The 18,235-nt window shown below is 54.5% G+C and overlaps 1 protein-coding gene across 2 annotated transcripts in view; it reads right to left on the bottom strand.

Annotated features, from left to right (window-relative positions):
• TMEM121 (transmembrane protein 121) overlaps positions 1-11,595 on the bottom strand; it is a 41,407-nt gene extending 29,812 nt beyond the window's left edge. Inside the window, exon 1 of one of the 2 annotated variants that reach the window (XM_066555966.1) lies at positions 11,577-11,595. The gene's annotated coding sequence lies outside the window, so the exon portion shown is untranslated. Of the gene's footprint in view, positions 1-10,501; positions 10,612-11,576 lie in introns of those variants that run through there. The other variant, XM_066555964.1, reaches the window with a different exon arrangement.
• Between the last annotated feature and the right edge of the window lie 6,640 nt (positions 11,596-18,235).

Below are 18,235 nucleotides of genomic sequence, written 5' to 3'. Positions count from 1 at the left end.
AATAACTCAGGAACTTTAATAATAAAGTTCATTTCAGACTACAACTGGACCTCGCCGTGTGAGTGACAGGCGAGGGAGAGGTGCGGCTATAAAGAAGTGAACCCGCATGGCCTGGCTCTGCTGCTGCTGCAGCAATGAGCCCATGGGAAACAGAAAAGTCATCCCAGGGCAGCAGCAGTGGCAGCTGGAGCTCTTTGCTAATTGCTGAGGACCAGCAGGGACCTGCCATTTGCTTGCTGCCTTGCTGTGTCTGTGTGTGGGAAGGGTGAGGGCACGCTCACACTCTGCCTGGTTTGCAAACAGCACAGGGGGAAAAGTTCAGCTGGAATGCCTGAGCTGGAAAAAAGCAGCTACATATGAGGATTAGTAACACAGCTTTCTTCTTAACTGCAGCTACTAAAGACTCCAGAGATGTGCTTGCCTAAGCAGGTGATGCTCTGAGCCTTTCAAAGGTGCTGGCCCAAAAGCAGCTCCCGGGGGCTGTAACACCTGGGCAGTGAGCAAGGCCAGAGGGCCTCCAGCACACTCAGCCCCTGCTCCCAGCTGCTCCAGCAGGGAGTGAACACCAGGAGTGTGGCATGGCCTGAAAACACACATGTCCCCATCTGTGACCACGTTCACAGGGGTCTCAGGATGAGGGAAGAGACGAGAATGTTGACTCCATGTTTCTGAAGACTTGATTTATTATTTTATTATATATATTATATTAAAACTATACTGAAAGAATAGAAGGGAGGATTTCATAAGAAGGCTAGCTAAGAATAGAAAAAGAAAGAATGATAACAAAAGCTTGTGACTGACCAAGACAGCCTGGACAGCCGGACTGTGATTGGCCATTAATTACAAACATCCAACATGAGACCAATCACAGATCCACCTGTTGCATTCCACAGCAGCAAATAGTCACTGTTTACATTTTGTTCCTGAGGCTTCTCAGCTTCCCAGGAGAAAAAATCCTAAGGAAAGGATTTTTCAGAAAATATCATGGCTACACCCATCTGCTTGTGCAACAGCCAGAGCAGCAGTGGCACATAGAGGGACTTCTTTCTTTTGGGAGGCCAGAGTGTTTCTCTGACCCTTCTAGCCCTGAGACTATGAGAAGTCTGGATGCTTCCAATGTGCTCATCTGTTTGTTCACTCCAGCCTCACAACCTGAGGAACCCACTTGAGGAACCCAGGGAAGCTGAGGATTTGTTGTCTCCATGGATGCAAGGACCTGGATCTGCTTCCAGATGCTTCCTCTGGGAGAAGGAAAAGGTGTGATGGGCTCGTGCAAACCAACAAAGATTTTGGTCCTTATCGCAAGCACCAAATCCAGATTCAAAGCAAGCTCTCTGTGGATGCTCTGCACAGCTGGACTCTCACATGGGTTTGTCTGCAGAGCTGTCACAGTCTCAGACTCTGCTTTGCAGCCAGATTTTTGTATTCTGTGCTGATTTCCCAAGGGTCTCCATTTGGGCTTATCATCCCCACAGGGATCAATAGGACTGCAGCTGCTGTCCTAGCATCTGCAGCCAGCTCTGCTGAGCAGCAGTGTGGTCTGCTGGAAAAAGCAGGGGCTGGCAGCCAGGGGCATGGAAAGCCAGCCCAGCACTGCCAGGAGCCTCCACTGAGGGCTCAGTCAGGCTGATGTGTGTCCTCAGAGCCATGCCAGGCCTGTCCCAGCCAGGCACTGACACGGTGCCCTCGTGTCCTGATCATCAGGGACAGCACTGGGGAGCCCTGCGGGTGCAGCAGGCAGAGGAGAGCAGGCAGGGTCCATTCTCCCACCCCAGCCCTTCCCTGGGCTCTGACTTGTGAAGCTCAATGCTGAAAGCCTACAGCATCCATGGCCAGGATCAAGTGAGAGGAATGGAATTAAAACAGCCAGGGTAGGCCTACATTCTGGCAACAGGCAGGTGGCTGAGATATCTCCTCTGCCCCAGCTCCACATTTTGGGACAGGCCTGGGAAGGAGTCCTTCTGCAGAGAAGCCTGGTGGCTGCAGAGCCAAGCACTGCTTGCTTGCAGAGTCTTTCCAATCTCCCTGAGTGCTTCTGGCCTTTCCCAGCCTGTTCTTGGAATTACAGTTCCATGGAATTACAGGTCAGCATCAGGCTGGAACAGCCATACCAGACAGCAGTAGCCACCTAAGGTGATGCAGACCCATAAGTCTGGGTTAAAATCTTGATTAGCATCAGCTGCATTCCTTTTTGTGGTGATCCTGTGATCCACAACTGATGCACACTTCATGTTTTACCACCACCTTCTAAATATCTGTATTAATGCCTCCCTGTGCTCCTTGACTCTTTGCTCCATGGTCACTGTGCTTGGATGTGCAGTACAGGCACTGCCCAGCACAGGCATTCAAGCCAGATTAGCAGCAGCAAAGCTTTGTTAATACAGCTCTATAATGATGCCATCCTAGCCCCTTCAGTCTGGAGGAGCTGGATCCACAGAAAAGCACTCTTGTCCCTCAATCACTGCACAGAGCCACAACAACATCACCTGGGGTGCCACTGGAGCCAGGCCTACTGGCACATTTCCTTGCTACCACACTCCTTCAGCTGTAATAACACTCCAGTGCAAAAATTATGGATGCACTTTGCCAGGTGCCTGTGATGGATTTTGCAGTGATGGATTCTGCATCTGGTTATTAACCTCTTGCAAAAGCTCAGTGTTATCTTGCATGGAAGTATATTAAGTTAAACAGCTGTTGATAACTTATCTCCCATTATCCATGACTTTATTCAAGGCCAATATTTACTCACATCCCAGAAGCATTGTTGCATTCCCAATGGCACTGTTTGTGGAGTCAAATGAGAGCTATTTTTAATAGGTCTTAGGTACTCAGAGGACCATGTTACCCAAGTGCCTCCTAATCCTGAATGTGCAACACAAGAAAACTCTGCACGGGTTTTACAAGGCCTGGACACAGTGCACATCTGCAGAGGAAAGCTAATCTGGAGGAGGAAACCCAGCTTGGGGAGCATCTCCTGCAGCCACAAAGGTGCTGACCCAAATCCCCCACCGCCTGCATCCTGCCCCAACCACTTGCCATGCTGCTGTTTCTCACCCCTCCTCTCTGAGAAGGCAGGTGGGCTACGGGCCAGCAGGTCCCAAAATGTCCCAGCCACCAGTGTGACCCTTTCACTTCCCTTTTTCATCCTCTATTTCAACCAAAGGATCAGAAGAGACATCCCCTGCCACTCCACTCAGTCACTCAGACAAGGGTAGGTACGTTACTCTCAGCTGAACAAAATCATTCCCTGGGCTTTTGCTGTGGACACTGTCAGGAGTGTGTCAGGAGTTTGCTTCACAGTATTTTTCCATTCTCTTCTTTACTACTTTTGGGAGTCCATTCTCTTCTTTACTACTTTTGCTGATGCTATCACAGTGTGGCAAAGCCTTAGGCAGACTTAGACCCTGCTGTGCTGGACGTGGCAGAAGCAATGATCAGAGAACAGAATTTGCATCCAAAAAAATTAGATCTCTGCAGTATAACTTCTCCCACCATTATCAAAAGGACTGGGATGGAGACTGGGCATTCTGGGATGAGTTCCCAGGCATTTCCCACCCACACAAGCACTGCCAGGCACTCAGCAGAGCTCCTGCCTCAAGTTTTCAGGTGTGAAGGCAGTTTCCCAGTGAGCTGCACAGCCCGGGCTCCACTGATGACCTCTACTCTCCTCCACACCACCACTGGTCCACACTGCAATAAGAAATCAGATCGTGGTGACCACTGGACTGTTTTATGATGCCACCGGAGCTGGTGGAGTCAGCAGGGCTGAACCCTGATCTGTGAGCAAGTGGCAGCCCCTGGAATGGCCAAGGGCTGGCAAGAGACCGCAGTTAATGCTGAGTCTAAGCTGCAAGTGGCAGGTACATTTTAAGTGTGTCCCCTGACTCAGTACCCAGCTGTGGTGAGTTTATAGCCTTTGATATTGTTACATTCATCATCAGGAATCTCCTAGTTCCTTGGAAATACAGCATCAAGCTCTCCAGGGCTGGTTTCAGTAGTTTTATTCCCAGGTAATAGCCCTCTCCCTCATTTATAGCTATGTCTAGACACATGGTGAGGAAGGTGCTATAAATGCTTGATGGAAAAACCTTGTCTACTTCCTAATTCCCACATTTCACATCCCTAGCATGCACAGAGTACATGGTTATAAAGGCTGTGCTCACACACCTTCCCATGGCACCAGCCCTGTGTGACAGCACCTCGCTGTCCCTGCCATGGGGACACAGCTGGCCCAGCCCAGAGGGTGGCAGGGGCAGGAGGCTCTTTGCTCTGGTCCTACAGGACAGAGGCTCTTTGCTCAGGCCCTACAGGGGCTCTTTGCTCAGGCCCTACAGGAGGGAGGCTCTTTGCTCAGACCCTACAGGGGCTCTTTGCTCAGACCCTACAGGAGGCTCTTTGCTCTGGTCCTACAGGAGGCTCTTTGCTCAGGCCCTACAGGAGGGAGGCTCTTTGCTCAGGCCCTACAGGAGGGAGGATCTTTGCTCAGGCCCTACAGGAGGCTCTTTGCTCTGGTCCTACAGGACAGAGGCTCTTTGCTCTGGTCCTACAGGAGGCTCTTTGCTCAGGCCCTACAGGGGCTCTTTGCTCAGGCCCTACAGGGGCTCTTTGCTCTGGTCCTACAGGAGACTCTTAGCTCTGGTCCTACAGGACAGAGGCTCTTTGCTCAGGCCCTACAGGAGGGAAGGCTCTTTGCTCTGGTCCTACAGGAGGCTCTTTGCTCAGGCCCTACAGGAGGCTCTTTGCTCAGACCCTACAGGAGGGAAGGCTCTTTGCTCTGGTCCTACAGGAGGCTCTTTGCTCAGGCCCTACAGGAGGCTCTTTGCTCAGCTCCTACAGGAGACTCTTAGCTCTGGTCCTACAGGAGGGAGGCTCTTTGCTCTGGTCCTACAGGAGGGAGGCTCTTTGCTCAGGCCCTACAGGGGCTCTTTGCTCAGCTCCTACAGGAGACTCTTAGCTCTGGTCCTACAGGACAGAGGCTCTTTGCTCAGACCCTACAGGAGGGAAGGCTCTTTGCTCTGGTCCTACAGGAGGCTCTTTGCTCAGGCCCTACAGGAGGCTCTTTGCTCAGGCCCTACAGGACAGAGGCTCTTTGCTCTGGTCCTACAGGAGGGAGGCTCTTTGCTCAGCTCCTACAGGAGACTCTTTGCTCTGGTCCTACAGGACAGAGGCTCTTTGCTCAGGCCCTACAGGAGGCTCTTTGCTCTGGTCCTACAGGAGGGAGGCTCTTTGCTCAGACCCTACAGGAGGCTCTTTGCTCAGACCCCACAGGAGGCTCTTTGCTCAGGCCCTACAGGAGGCTCTTTGGTCAGGTCCTACATTCTGCCTTGAGAAAATGGTCAAGTGAGAAGGAAAGAAGGAAGAGAGGTTGCAAATCCCCTTGGGAAGATGCAGCAGGAGCAGCTCTCTCCTCGTGGCATTTCTCAGCACTGCCCTTCCAAGCACCAGGCAGGACACTGTGGAGAGGAAGAAATTAAACTCATATGTGAACAAGAGGAAGGAGAGGACGTATTTATTCCTTTTTTGGGGCTGCTGATTCAATATTAATCAAAACCAAGAAAATTAACATAATGGGATGAAATCCTACAATGTTCAAGGCCTCTATGAATGTCAAAAAATCATTCACTAAGCTTAAATACTGTGTTTAATGCACCCATAATTGCAGTGGCGTAATTCCTTGTGCAGAGTGAGTCTGACTACCTGTTTTACATCTCCCCAGGGCACTGGAAACAACTGGGGCCTCTGAGCAGGATGAGAGTGGTCAGGGTGAACACATGCTGAAGCCTGGGGATGACCCAGTGTCCCTGAGACAGGACACATCACAGGCAAGGATAATTAAATCACAGCCCTTGGAAGATGATGGTGGTGCTGACCAGGACCAAGCACACATGGGAAGGGGCTTGGGATGGGGCTGATCCCATCCCACCTCAGCCAAAACACAGAATCATAGAATCATTTAGACTGGAAAAAGCTGCTAAGGTTGTAGAGTCCAACCACTAACCTAGCACTTCCAAATTCACCACTGAATGACATCCCTAAGTGGCACATCATTTAAATCCCTCCAGGGATGGTGACTCAACTACTTCCCTGGGCAGCATGTTCCAGTTCTTGACAATCCTTTCTATGAAAAATAGAAATATCCATCCCAAATCTCTCCTGGTGAACCTTGAGACCATTTCCTCTTGCCCTATCTTATTACCTGGAAGAACTGGGCAACTCCCACCTTTTTAGAGCCTCTTTTCAGGTGGTCCTAGAGAGCTGTAAGGTCCCCAGTGAGCCTCCCTTTCTCCAGCCTGAGTCCCCCAGCCCCTCAGCCACTCCTCATCAGATGTGTGCTCCAGACCCTTCACCACCTTTGTTGCCCTTCTCTGGATTTGCTCCGGCACCTCAATGTCCTTCTTCGAGTGACTGCCCAAAACTGAGCTCAGACAAAGCAAAGAGGCAGTCAGGGACTGATGGTGAGTGAGCTGTGACCCACCTGGGGTGACTCTGCTGCCAGCAAAGGTTGTGGTGCCAGTTGTTGTCGACTGCTTTTCAGCTCTTATGTGTATTAATGCAGTGCACAGCACTTGGAGCCTTCAAGATAAAAGGTACTTTCACCAGCACTTCAGTGGCTTGTTTCCTATTATAGGTCTGGTTTTGACACTCCCCCACCCTCTTATCTAACTTTCTCTACAAAGCTCTTCTCACTTTTTCATCTCTCTTCTGTGGTCCCTAGCCAGGGAAAAAACAAAACAACAAAAACAATACCAACATATTTGTTTCCTTTTCGGAGAGCTTGAGCTTAGTCAGACACAGTGATCTAGAGAAAGGAAACTTGCACAAAGGTGATTCTATAACAAAGAAATACACATACTTTGCTGTAAACTCCTCTCTTCAAATGGCTTGGTACTTAAGGAAAAAAGGCCTTTGTTTTTTCTCTTTATGTTTTTAACGAGCCTAGTGAATGTTTTAATTAAGTTGGATAGAAATTTTCACAGTGACTTGATGTGAAAATGTGAGCCTTTAAGAGTCGCCTTTGATGTTTGAGTTATGTTTTAAACACTTGATGAGTCCTGCAGAGCTGGTAATCCTTTTAGCATAGCTAATAGCTGTTGCTGGAGTGCTCCTGAAATCCTGTTTTGTTTCTGTCTTCCGGGCTGGAGGCCCCTCCAGAATGGCAGCACTCCACCCTGGAGCTGTTTGCAGCTGCCAGAGCCAGGAGCCCCCACACCACTGAAGACCCCAGGGCTGGTGGATCTCTGCTGGGAGCCCCGGGAGCCTTCCCACACTCCCAACAGGCTGATGCTGGACAGCTCCGGGATGCCCCGGCAGGAATGCCACATCTCGGCGGCATTTCAGAGTTGTGCCAGGGGCGGTCAGAGGAATTTATGAGCCCCCCCTCCTCCCCAGGAGCCTTCTGGATGGGTCACCTGGTGCAGCAGGAGCTCAGGAATGATCCCCCGACCCTGCACTCAGCAGTGGAGCACACACCGCAGCCTGTGTGTGCCATCCTCTGCTGTGTTCAGTGTTGCTACCTTAAAATAAGACTTTTCATTATCAAATATTTTGAGTTCAGTTCTCTCCAGATTTGGCAAGCCACCCCACACCTTGTAAACAGGCTTTCCTCTGCTCTCTAACTCTGGATTTGCTTGAAGGATAGGTAGCAAACTGACTTTGGGGAAATGCAAATGCCTTCCACAAAGGATGCTGCAGGGAGAGATGAAAGCCAACTCCATTTGCATTAGTTCTGTAACTGGATGTTTTCCCTCTCCCGTTTAGACTGTAGTTCACACACCACACACACACACACATTTTTGCCACTGAGCTATTTGTTGTCAGCTGCTCCTCCCAGGAGTTTTGAAGAAATCCCCATTTACACACAAAGCTACTTGTCAGGGCACTGGCAGCAAGCTGCCCAGGCAAAAGGAGCATCCCCAGGAGCTGGGATTCAGCAGAGCCCTGCCGTGGCCTTTTGGGCAAGTGCCACCTTGCTCTGTAGCCCTGTGCACACCCCGAGCCTGCAGCAGCAGCAGCAGGACCCTCCTGCACCGCCCCCGGGCAGCATTGCTGTCAGAACAACCACAAGAAAACCAAGCTGAGGAGCTCCAACCCGGTGCACTGACTGTGCTTTTAGGTGTCCCAGGGCAAAATAGCAAGCTCCAGTTTGTTAAGGCAGAGAAGCAGACACAGGAAAGCACTCTCTCTCTCTCTGGATCCATGAGCCAATTAACAGAAGGAGCAGGGCTGTCTCACAGGTTGGTGTGTGCACGGCACTCCTGGGATGGATATTCACCCCACTGCTGCTGCTGCCTCTCCAAGCAAGGGCCCAGAGCCGCCTCTGCGTCTCCTCTGAAGAGCTCCTTGGAGTGCCTGCAGGGCACAGCGAGGCACCAGAGCCCCAGGACACAGGGAAGCAGCACTGGGGACTCGGTGCCAGATCGAGCTCCAGCTGAGCTGCTGTGCCAAGCCGTGCTCACTTCCCTCAGCGCATTGCTCTGAGACCCTCCTCCACCATTTGCACAGCTTTTTGTACATATTCCCTTCATTATTTTTTACATATTCCCTTTATTATTTTTTACATATCCCTTTATTATTTTTGTACATATCCCTTTATTATTTTTAAAGGGAGCAGGGGATGCCTCTCTGGCAGCAACCAGAGGAGTTTAAGAACAGTTATGCTCAGACAACCTTTGAAGCCACCGAGGTTAAGGGGATGGGGCCGGAGATCCTAAAACTGCTAGCATCCTAACCAGAGGCGTTTCTGGTTTAAACAGGCAGCCAAACATCTGTTTTCATTCTGACAGCAAGAGCTTCGAATTGGGAAACAGATAAAAACCCAGGGAAACGCATAAAAACCCAGTTTATATTCAGTCTCGTCTACTGTTGGTTGTGGCAAAACCCATAGAGAGCCCTAAAATTGCAGAATCTGTGCTTATTTCACCTTATGTCAGCGATGCTCAGGAGAAGGGGATTTCTGAAGGAGGATTTTTGCACGCAGCGATCAGACCCCCGTAGTCACATCCGTTCTTGCAGATAAACCCAGGGCACCCTTAGGTACACAACAGGCAGCTGAGGGAAGCCCGGTGCCACCTGCGGTCCATGCCCACAGGGCAGACATCCCGCAGCCGGGATGTGGCCCCAGGCAGACCGAGGAGCTGTGCGTGACCCGCGGGGCACAGCAAGCTTGGGAGGTGTGCAGGGGATCCTGCTGGGACTGGGCACCGCTGTGCGCCCACGTGAAGGTGGCTCACAGCTAGAGCCAGCCAGGTTCCCGGCACAAACCACCACGGGACACCTAAATCTTCGTGCCAGCTGCCCGCCTGCCCAAGGAGAAGCGTGACAGCGGCATGTCCAGAGGGAGGACCCCAGATCTGACAGGTCCCCAGAGCAGGAGCACAGAGCAGGCTCCCCAGGCGATGCGCTGGGCTGAGCACACCTTCCCTTCCGCAGGGCAGAGCCACAGATCGATACCCCACGCCCACGGCAAGTCACAGCTCAGCCGCACAGCCCGTCTGCACGGTCGATGGCGACAGCCTGCCACCGTGCAGGGAAAAGAGGGAAGAGGCTGCAAACAGGGATCTTCCACGCACAGGGAAGCGCCCCGGTAAAACCCGCACCCGGTGGCAGCGGCAGGGCAGGACCCCCAGCAGCACCCCTGGCCCTTGGGGCATACCGGCTCTGCCGGTGGGCAGCGCCTCCGCGGCCGGGGAAGGAGGGGGAAAGTCCCGCTCAGAACGTGTTCAGCACTCTCAGGGAAACCCGACCCCCTCCTCATGTCCCCGGCTGTGCTGCCTCTCCCGTGGGCTATGTCCCCTCTCCCACACTCTCTTTCTGTGGTCGACTGCGAAGGGAACGCGTTCCCAAGGCGGAAACGGGAGCATCCCGAGCCTCCCGGCACTCAGCTCTGCCACACGGCTGGAGGGAGTCCGCGTTCCCTGTGGAGAAGCGAGCTCCAAAACGGTGCTCAGCCTCCAGCCGAGGCCTAGCGGGGAGCATCCCCAGGAGCGGGACGGGCCCCGCGGGGCGAGACACCCGCACCCGGAGCAGCAGCGGGCTCCGGGCATGTCCTTCGGGGCTCCCCCGTCCCACCGGTCCCTCCCGGGGCTCCCACCCCGAGGTCAGGTTCCCCGAAGCCAAGTTTGGTCCAAGAGCAACAGAACTTTCTCCCGCAGCAGCCCGAGCAGCCGACCTCGCTCTCCGCCTGGCCCCTCGCCGCTGCGGCCGGTCCGAGCGGGACCCCGGGCCACGGCGCTGTCCGGCCGGGGGGCTCGGGGCTGCGGGCGCAGCAGGGAGCGGAGGGGAGGGCGAGCGGCGGGCGGGGCGCGCAGCCGGGGCAGCCCCATCGCCGCAGCATCCGCCGGGGGATCGGGGGGCGGCGGGAGCGGGGAGCCGGTGCCCGCTGGGACCGCAACGGGGGAAACTTGTGCCGCGTCCGGAGCCCGGCGAGACGATAGCGCGGCGGATGAGGGGGGATGCGCGGCGGGCACGGCGAGGCCCCCGGGTGCCGCCGGCCGTGCCTTACCTGCCGGGCCGCTCCGGAGGCTGCGGTCCGCGCCGTAAATCCGTGTGCCGGCTGCGGAGCCGGGTGCGGCGCCGGGCGGGCGGGCGGGTGCCCCCCCCGGGGCCGAGGAGCCCCGGCCGCCCGGCGCTCAGCCCCGCCGCCCCCGCCGCGCTGCCCGCCGCCCCGCCTCGCCGCCCGCCGCCCCGCCTCGCCGCATCGCCGCCGCTGCCGTCGGGGGCTGCGGCCGCCCCGCCGCCGCTCGCCGCCCCGCGCCGGCCCCGCGGCCCCGCGCCGCGCTCCGCCGTCCGCGGGAGGCGCTGGGGGCGGGCGGGGGGCGGCGCGGCGAGGGGGCCGTGCCCACCGCCCCTCCGCCCCGCGCTGCGGGCACCGGCCCCGCCGGGAGGGGCCGGCGGCACCCCCGAGCCCGCCGGCCCGGCCGCAGCCCCGTCCCCCGGGCGTTCCGGGGGTTCCTCCACCGCCGTCCCGCAGCCTGGGTCCCCCATCCCCGCTCTCGGCGTCCGGGAGCAACCCGTCCTCCGGGATCCCGTCCCTTTGTCGCTGGGTCAGGGACTTGTCCAGGACCTCGGCACAGCCGAACCCATCCCTGGGACCGAAGAGCGGCATCAGAATCCAGAGCCTTTGCCTCCTTCCCCCCGCCTCCATCCCTGCGGGCTGCGGTCAGTCCCCGAGCCCCGGAGTCCTCAGCGCCGACCTCTGGAGCCGATGCCGCTGCCAGAGCCCAGGACTCCCTGTCCCTACCCTGGGGAGCCCTCTGGCCAGCCCCAGAGCCCAGGACACTGGAGCTCTCCTGCCCGTGCCCCGCAGTGTCTCGGCAGCTCCCAGGGGAAATGGGCAAGGGGATGCCCAGTGTTCTCCGGCCCGCTCAGCCTGCCCCACGGCCCCACAGCAGAGGTCGCACACCGTCCCGCCGCTGGCACAAGTCAGGCTCATGCCCTGCCTCAGTGCCCATTTCGCAGTGCCCCTCCTGCCGCAGCTCTGAACTTCCCACCGCTCCCAGCCCTGCCCAGGCACAGGTACGATGCTTCTCCGGGAACATTGCTGCAGCAGCTCCAGCCCCAGCGGCGCTGAAACCAACCTGTCATAGGTGGGCTTTGCGTGTGGGTGACCAGCATAGGAACGGATACTGCAGGAAATCTCTTAACTCCACAGATTTTGGCTTTTGGCAGCAGCATCCGAAGAGTGGTGAGTTCTGTCCTAGACATCTAGCCTCAGACTGAGAGTTTTCCTGAGGTGCAGAACCGGTGATCCAGGAGAAGTGACTCCTTCTGGCTGTCCTCCTCACCGAGGATGTGCAGCACTGAGAACCGAGGGGCAGAGGGACACCAGGCTGAGCCCTGCTCGCAGCCTCACCCGCTGGCAGGTTCACAGCGCTTCACCGAGAGGGAACCACTTCACCTCCACACCCTGCGAGGGGCAGAACTGTCCCTTCATGCAGGAATGGGGGACCCTTCTGGGGTGCAGAATTGTCTGGCCCAGGGGCTCCCACTCCTCCCAAGCTGCAGCTGCCCCTGTCAGGGCTGGCTGCCTCAGCTCCCTGAAATCTCTGGCTACAGTTCTGGGATGCACTGGGATGCTAACTGTGGGAGAGTTAGCAAAGCCAGAGAAACCAAGTGCTTCTGGAGACAAAGCCTGGAGGCTGCTCTGCACCAGATCACCATGCAGAAGCTGGGTGTCTTCACAGCCTCTTGCCTGTAGCCAACACTGCTCCAACTGAAAGAACCCTGTGGAGTTATGGATGGGGCTTTGTGAGAGGGGAGCCCTCCCAGGCAGTGGGATGAAAGCAGATTAAGGCTGCAAGAGTATTTCGATGAATATGAGCTTAATCCACTAACCAGATCAATCAAAGCTGCAAGTGATGCTTTTCCCCTGGAGTGTCTTGCTGTTCCTGTGCCTGTTCACTGCAGGAAAAGAAGCTCTGCCTGGCATGTACAGCAGCTGCTCTCCTACATCTGGACTCACTTTATCTGTGCAAGCCAGCCACAACCCTAATTTCCAACCATATTAACAAGCAGTACTGTAGATTGCCATGAGGGACCTGTGTCCATGCCAAGTATGGCAGGCAGGCCTCCCTTCTGAGTTGGAGCACCAGTGTGGCTGGCATGGGAAGTCTTGCAGAGCAGGGCAATTTAGAGATATCTCTGTGCAGTTCTGGTCACTTATCACACTTATGCTGAATTATGCTTCACTTTTACAAACTCTAATGGTGTTACTCCAGTGAGGCAAAGCCAGCTCTTATGCTAATTTGACTATTTGTTAGTCTCATAACCCTTACTTACATTTACTGCCCAGCTTAATATTGTCAACATGCCTTAATTTTAGTGTGAGAGTGCTTTTATGGGGAATTATAACAGTAGAGGTTAAATTGCACAAATGCAACTTCCCAACAGGTCCATACCTGTGGAGTTTATAGCTGAAGAGATTTGTACATCATCACACCTGACCTTATGGACACCACTGGTTATTTCTGCATCAGCTCTTGTGTTTGACTTGGCCATATCTACTGATTTATTCATTGAGGGGTGTTTCCACATCACTTGTGAGCCCTGCTGAGCCCCCTGAGACCATGTCTCTCCATACCACGGGTCTGCACTGCCTCACCTCCCAAGAGTGCTGAGTGACAGCAGACTTTACTGAGCAGGGAGCACACAGGGCATGAGCTCAGAGAGTTTAACTGTGAGTCAGCACGGGGTCATTTGAGCCAGTGCAGAACAAGGTTTATGGATCTTAAGGGTCCTTGTTTGGAAATACACATTAGTTGGTTGTCTGTGTCATAAATCTCCCCATTTATCTCGCTCGAGCTGGATGAATAATTGGAGAGAGGTTTGTGGCTAATTGATTTGCTGATCAGTGGAAAGAAATCATGAATAATTTATTTGATGAATATTCCTCAACCATCCGTAAAGCTGGTCAGTTACTGAAAATAATTAGTTGCAAACACTCAATTTTTCAGCCAATGGCTTTGTTCGTTGGCAAGAGCACCTCGCACTTCGCACTCTCCAGAGCGGGTCCCCATGGATTTCTGGATTTCTCTTGGGCTCTATGCAGACAGAGGCTGCTCTTCAAAGCAGCCTGAGGACTTCACCTTGGCTGTTCTGTCCATCCACACTTCACAGTTCACACTGCAAAGCTCCCTTTTCCTCCCTGTCTTTGCAGGCACAGATCCTCCAGGCTGCACAGAGCTTTCCAAGCAGGGTTCTGCTGATACCTCCCCTTGGGGTCAAGACTTTGAGCAGTTTTGCCAGTGGAAGGGGAGGATGCAGGTGCAAATGTCTGTGACACCATCAGCTGTGACAGCATCAGCTCCTGGCTCTTTCTGCGTGGCAGATTTACTGTCTTGGATGAGTCCCACACAAGGTGGGACCCATGAATCCAACCTTTGGAGCAGAGGTGCTGCCTCTCACACAGCTGGGCCAGCTAAGGGACAGAGCAAAGGCACAACAGAGGAGGAACATCCTGCACCAGCCAAGCCCTAATTCCTTTTTCTAAGCATAAACCCTTAAGCAGGCCACACAACCATGTCATGTTTCCTGTATCTGCTTGAGTCCTGGTTCTCCCTTTGCAGGCATCCTTGCAGCACCTGGCACAGTAATCAGGCAAGACCTGCATGGCTGCCTCTTCTGGGTGCTAAAAAAAAAAAAAAAAAAGGAAAAAGAGACTCTTTGGTTTCTCTAAAATTGCTGTTTATTTGCCAGTTTTTGCATGTTAAGATTTCTGAGAAAACAAACAATCTCCAGAGGCTTCTTGATGTTATTTGCCTCCTAGCAGAAATCCTATCAGCTTCTCCTGTGGTTCTCAGATGTGGCGGGGGCAGCTCCCCTCCTTCCTCTTTTTTCACCCCTAAGCAACACGCAGACACCCTCCCCGTTGAATTAACATCATCTTTCCTCTGCAATATCGTCTGGGACTGACTTTCTTGGCTCACAGTTGCAAATTTGTTCTCTCCCGTGCTGGGGATTCCGAGCAGCAGGAGTCAGGATCTGCCGGCAGTGTTTGCAATCCTGTGCCAGGCTGCGCTTGTTTGGGAATGAGCATCTCCCAATCTCCTGTTCCCGTGGAGCCGAGAGCGATGCAGGAACCCCTGCAGAAGTCCTGCCTTGTTTAAGCTCAATGGGAATAGGATACTGAAGAGCACATGAGCGGTCCCTGACTGGGCGAGGAGTGCTCCTTCCCTGTGGGAACCCCAGGACTTTGTGCCAGCATCCGCAGGCCTTGTGTGCCTTGGGGGAGTGATTTTTGTGGGAGCTCGGCAGTGCCCAGCCTGGAGCAGGGCTGCAGAATGCCCTGGGAGCTGAGCTGGCTCTCAGGGAGCCTCGGAGGGCCGTGCCCGCCCGCTCGGCAGGAAGCTCACAGCCTGGCACCGAGGGGCTAATTTCATTATGCGATATTTGGAGCCAGAGTCAGGACTTTAATTACGTCTTTGCTCTCCTTGCTGGCTTTTAGCAAAGTCACGTCTGCTCTGCTCTGTGCGATGCCCGTGAGAAAGCGGGGCCGCGACACAGCGGGGAGGGGGGACGGAGGCTGCACATCAAAGGGACTTTGAGGCTGCAGTCCCGGCTTCGGGCGCTTACCCCGCTCACTGGTCGCTGTTGCCAAACTGGGGATTCGCGTGTGGCCATTGTGAGCCGGAGAGAGGGGATGTGTCCCCGTGTGTCCCTGCTGCAGCTCTGCTGCTCTGAGCAGCCCTCAGGGGTCGGGGTACAGCCCGGAATGCACCCCACTCACAGCAGGTACCCCTTTTCCTTCCTTCCTTCTCTCGGGGCTGTTCCCCTTGTTGCTCGCAGGGATGGTCAGCCCAGGCTGCTGCGGGCTGGGGCTGCCGGTGCTTGAATGGATTCCTCCTTCCCCTCGCGGCAGATGCTCCTGGAAATCAGCGCCGCGGATGAGCCGCGTCCTTCTGCACCAGCTGGGACTTCTGGCCCTGGAAGGCTTCGCTGTGGCCTCCAATAAACGCAGCAGGACATCCCCCCGGGTTGAGCAGGGAGGGCAGCAGCTGCCTCCAGCACAGCCCGCTCACCAGAGAGGATCCTGCAGCCTGTGCCGGGGCTGGGAGAGCCGGGGTGGATCCCAGAGCGATGGAGAGGAGCTGACTTGTGTGCGAATCCTTCCTGCGGGATAAAGGGCTCTGGGAGAGATGTCCTGAATGCCCAGCCTGCCTTGTCGCCTTTATCTTTGCAGCGCTTTGGAGAGAGCTTGCCTGGAAGCAAAGCACTGATGCGTGGGCATTTTTCACCTTCAGATTTGCCGTTGAGCTTGTTTAGGTGGAGGATGGGCTTAATGGTCCAGGCTTAGCAGAAAGAAAGGGGAAAGTTTGCTCAAGACAACCTAATTGATCTTAATGAGACAGGAAGGGCTTTGTGCTGCAAACACCAGTGTTTGTTTTGTGAGTTTAATGCATTTTCTGGCTGGGTTTGATTACTCTGGGGAAGTCCTCTGGCCTAATAAACGGAGCCATAGGGAATTAGAACTGACAATTTCAGTTGTTGCTCTCAGCCCAAAAGAGCTCAGCCTTCCAGGGGGGGGAACAGAACTGGGGGAAAGGTAATTGCAATGGATTCAATTAGTTCCCAATTATCAGCCAGCTTTGGCTCTGGTGGGTGGGCAGCAGCCAGGGCTGGGTGCCCAGGGACAGGGCACATCGACTGGTGTCCTCCAGTGGGGTAACACCGAGCCCACGTGGCACCCAACAGGGAGCTAGTGCTCCCAAAGAGCCAGGAAACTGCGGGAAGCTTTGTGGGTTTTGCGTCCAGCTGATAATGATCAAAATCATTGTTGTCAGAGGGAAAATTCTTTTTCAAACCCTGGGCATTTGGATTGTGGCTTTCCTAGAAAATGGTGTATTTTCTGCTTTCCTCTACACAGAAAAATGGAGCCACAATGTGGTTTTGTGCTTTTTATTGGTAACTCCTTAAATGGAGGGGGGAAAATTACTTTGAATCTCACAGCTGCTGCTGAAAAGGTGGTTTTCTGGAAAGCAGTGTTTCCACAGAGATTTCTTCATGCCTGTTAACAGCTGCCTGTCCCCATGAGTTTTCAGGGGGGGGGCAACCATATCCAAACCTGTCCCAAACCAGGACTGGGACAAGGAGGTGCTGTGCTCATGCCAGTGATGCACCTTGCTGTTGCAGCCACGGCTGAGAAACGCCCCTGGAGATGCCAAGGCCTGGCTTGTCCTGTGGAAACAAGGGCAAGAAGAGGGGGAGGCAAGGCAAGGCAGGAATTGATAAGGCAAGGTAGTGGAGGGATAGGCAAGGAATGGTGCTGGGGAAAGGCCAACACAGCTCCCACAGCAGCCCTCCAGCCACTGGGGTCAAGTGATGCCCTCTTACAGCAAGGCAAGGAGTTGGTGGAAACGCAGCAGCTTCTTTGTGCTTCCCTTCTACACAAGCGAAACTTGGAGAGAAAAATCACTACAAGCCTTCCTTCCTTCCTTCCTTCCTTCCTTCCTTCCTTCCTTCCTTCCTTCCTTCCTTCCTTCCTTCCTTCCTTCCTTCCTTCCTTCCTTCCTTCCTTCCTTCCTTCCTTCCTTCCTTCCTTCCTTCCTTCCTTCCTTCCTTCCTTCCTTCCTTCCTTCCTTCCTTCCTTCCTTCCTTCCTTCCTTCCTTCCTTCCTTCCTTCCTTCCTTCCTCCCTCCCTCCCTCCCTCCCTCCCTCCCTGTTCTTCCCCTTTTGCAAAATCTCACTTACCAGGGTGTCCCTGCCTGGAATTCCTTCCCCCTGCTCCAAACCCGCCCCTGTGGGATGCAGCCTGTGGTCAGTGTACAGCTGTAGGGACAAGACAAAGCCACCTCCGGTTGTCCCCAGGCTGTCCTCGCTGCTCAGCCACCCCTGCCCCAGGTGCCCCCGCAGGGGCAGGGACAGAGCAGTGCCCAGGGGCTGTCCCAGGGCAGGCTGTGCCTCTGCATCCCAGGGAACGCCATGGGAAGGCAGAGAGGGAGAGGGAGATTATTTCTAGCTGCAGGAGCAGTTCCAGGGAGCTGTGTGGAGGAGCTGGCAGCTGCTGGCTGTGCAGGCAGTCACCCAGCAGTGGGAAGGGGGCTGGGAGCACACGCTGCCATGGAGGGCAAGGCTGTTCCTGAGGGGCCATGCCCCAGCAGCTGGCTGGCTGCACTCTGGAGAAAAAGCAGGAATAGTCACTGTCCATGCCTGCCTTTCCCACCTCAGTACAGCTCTGGTTCCAGTCCCCAGCACCCCATTGCTCAGCTTCCTTCAGGGGGGAAAATCCCCTTTGCTGCTTTCTTGCCTCCTTGGACAAGAGATTTGTTCTGCTCATCGCTTCTCCTTCCCAGACTAATTTGCTGCTTTTCACATTGATTGCTGTCTATTTTCTCACTCTGCCTGTTGGTGGATTTGGGGTTTTTATTGCTAATTACTCTTCTTGCTTCTCTGCTGGGGGAAATACTTCCCTGTCCATTTTAAACTGACATTAAGGGCATGAAACAATATTTACTAGAGATAAACATTTTTAAATCAGTCAGTTTGGACGGGCTGCTTTGGCTTGCAGCTCTTGTCAGAGGCTAGTGATGCCCTGAAATACTTCTTGTACCCAAACCTGTCAGGGCTGAGACAAGGCACAGTCTCACTGTGCAATTTACGGTTTGGAGAGCAAATAGCTGTGTAGGGAATGCACGGCTGGGAACTGTGGGCGAGACAAAAGCTCCCTGCAGAAGCCCAGGCAGCTGCAAAGTTGGGCTATATTTAATTTCAAATGCCTGGAGGGTTCCCGTTTGATTTCTGG

Source organism: Molothrus aeneus, chromosome 9 (assembly GCF_037042795.1).
Source record: "Molothrus aeneus isolate 106 chromosome 9, BPBGC_Maene_1.0, whole genome shotgun sequence".
Classification (NCBI taxonomy): Eukaryota; Metazoa; Chordata; class Aves; order Passeriformes; family Icteridae; genus Molothrus; species Molothrus aeneus.
The sequence above is the reverse complement of the archived record's forward strand: the minus strand, read 5'-3'. Positions and strand labels throughout refer to the sequence as shown.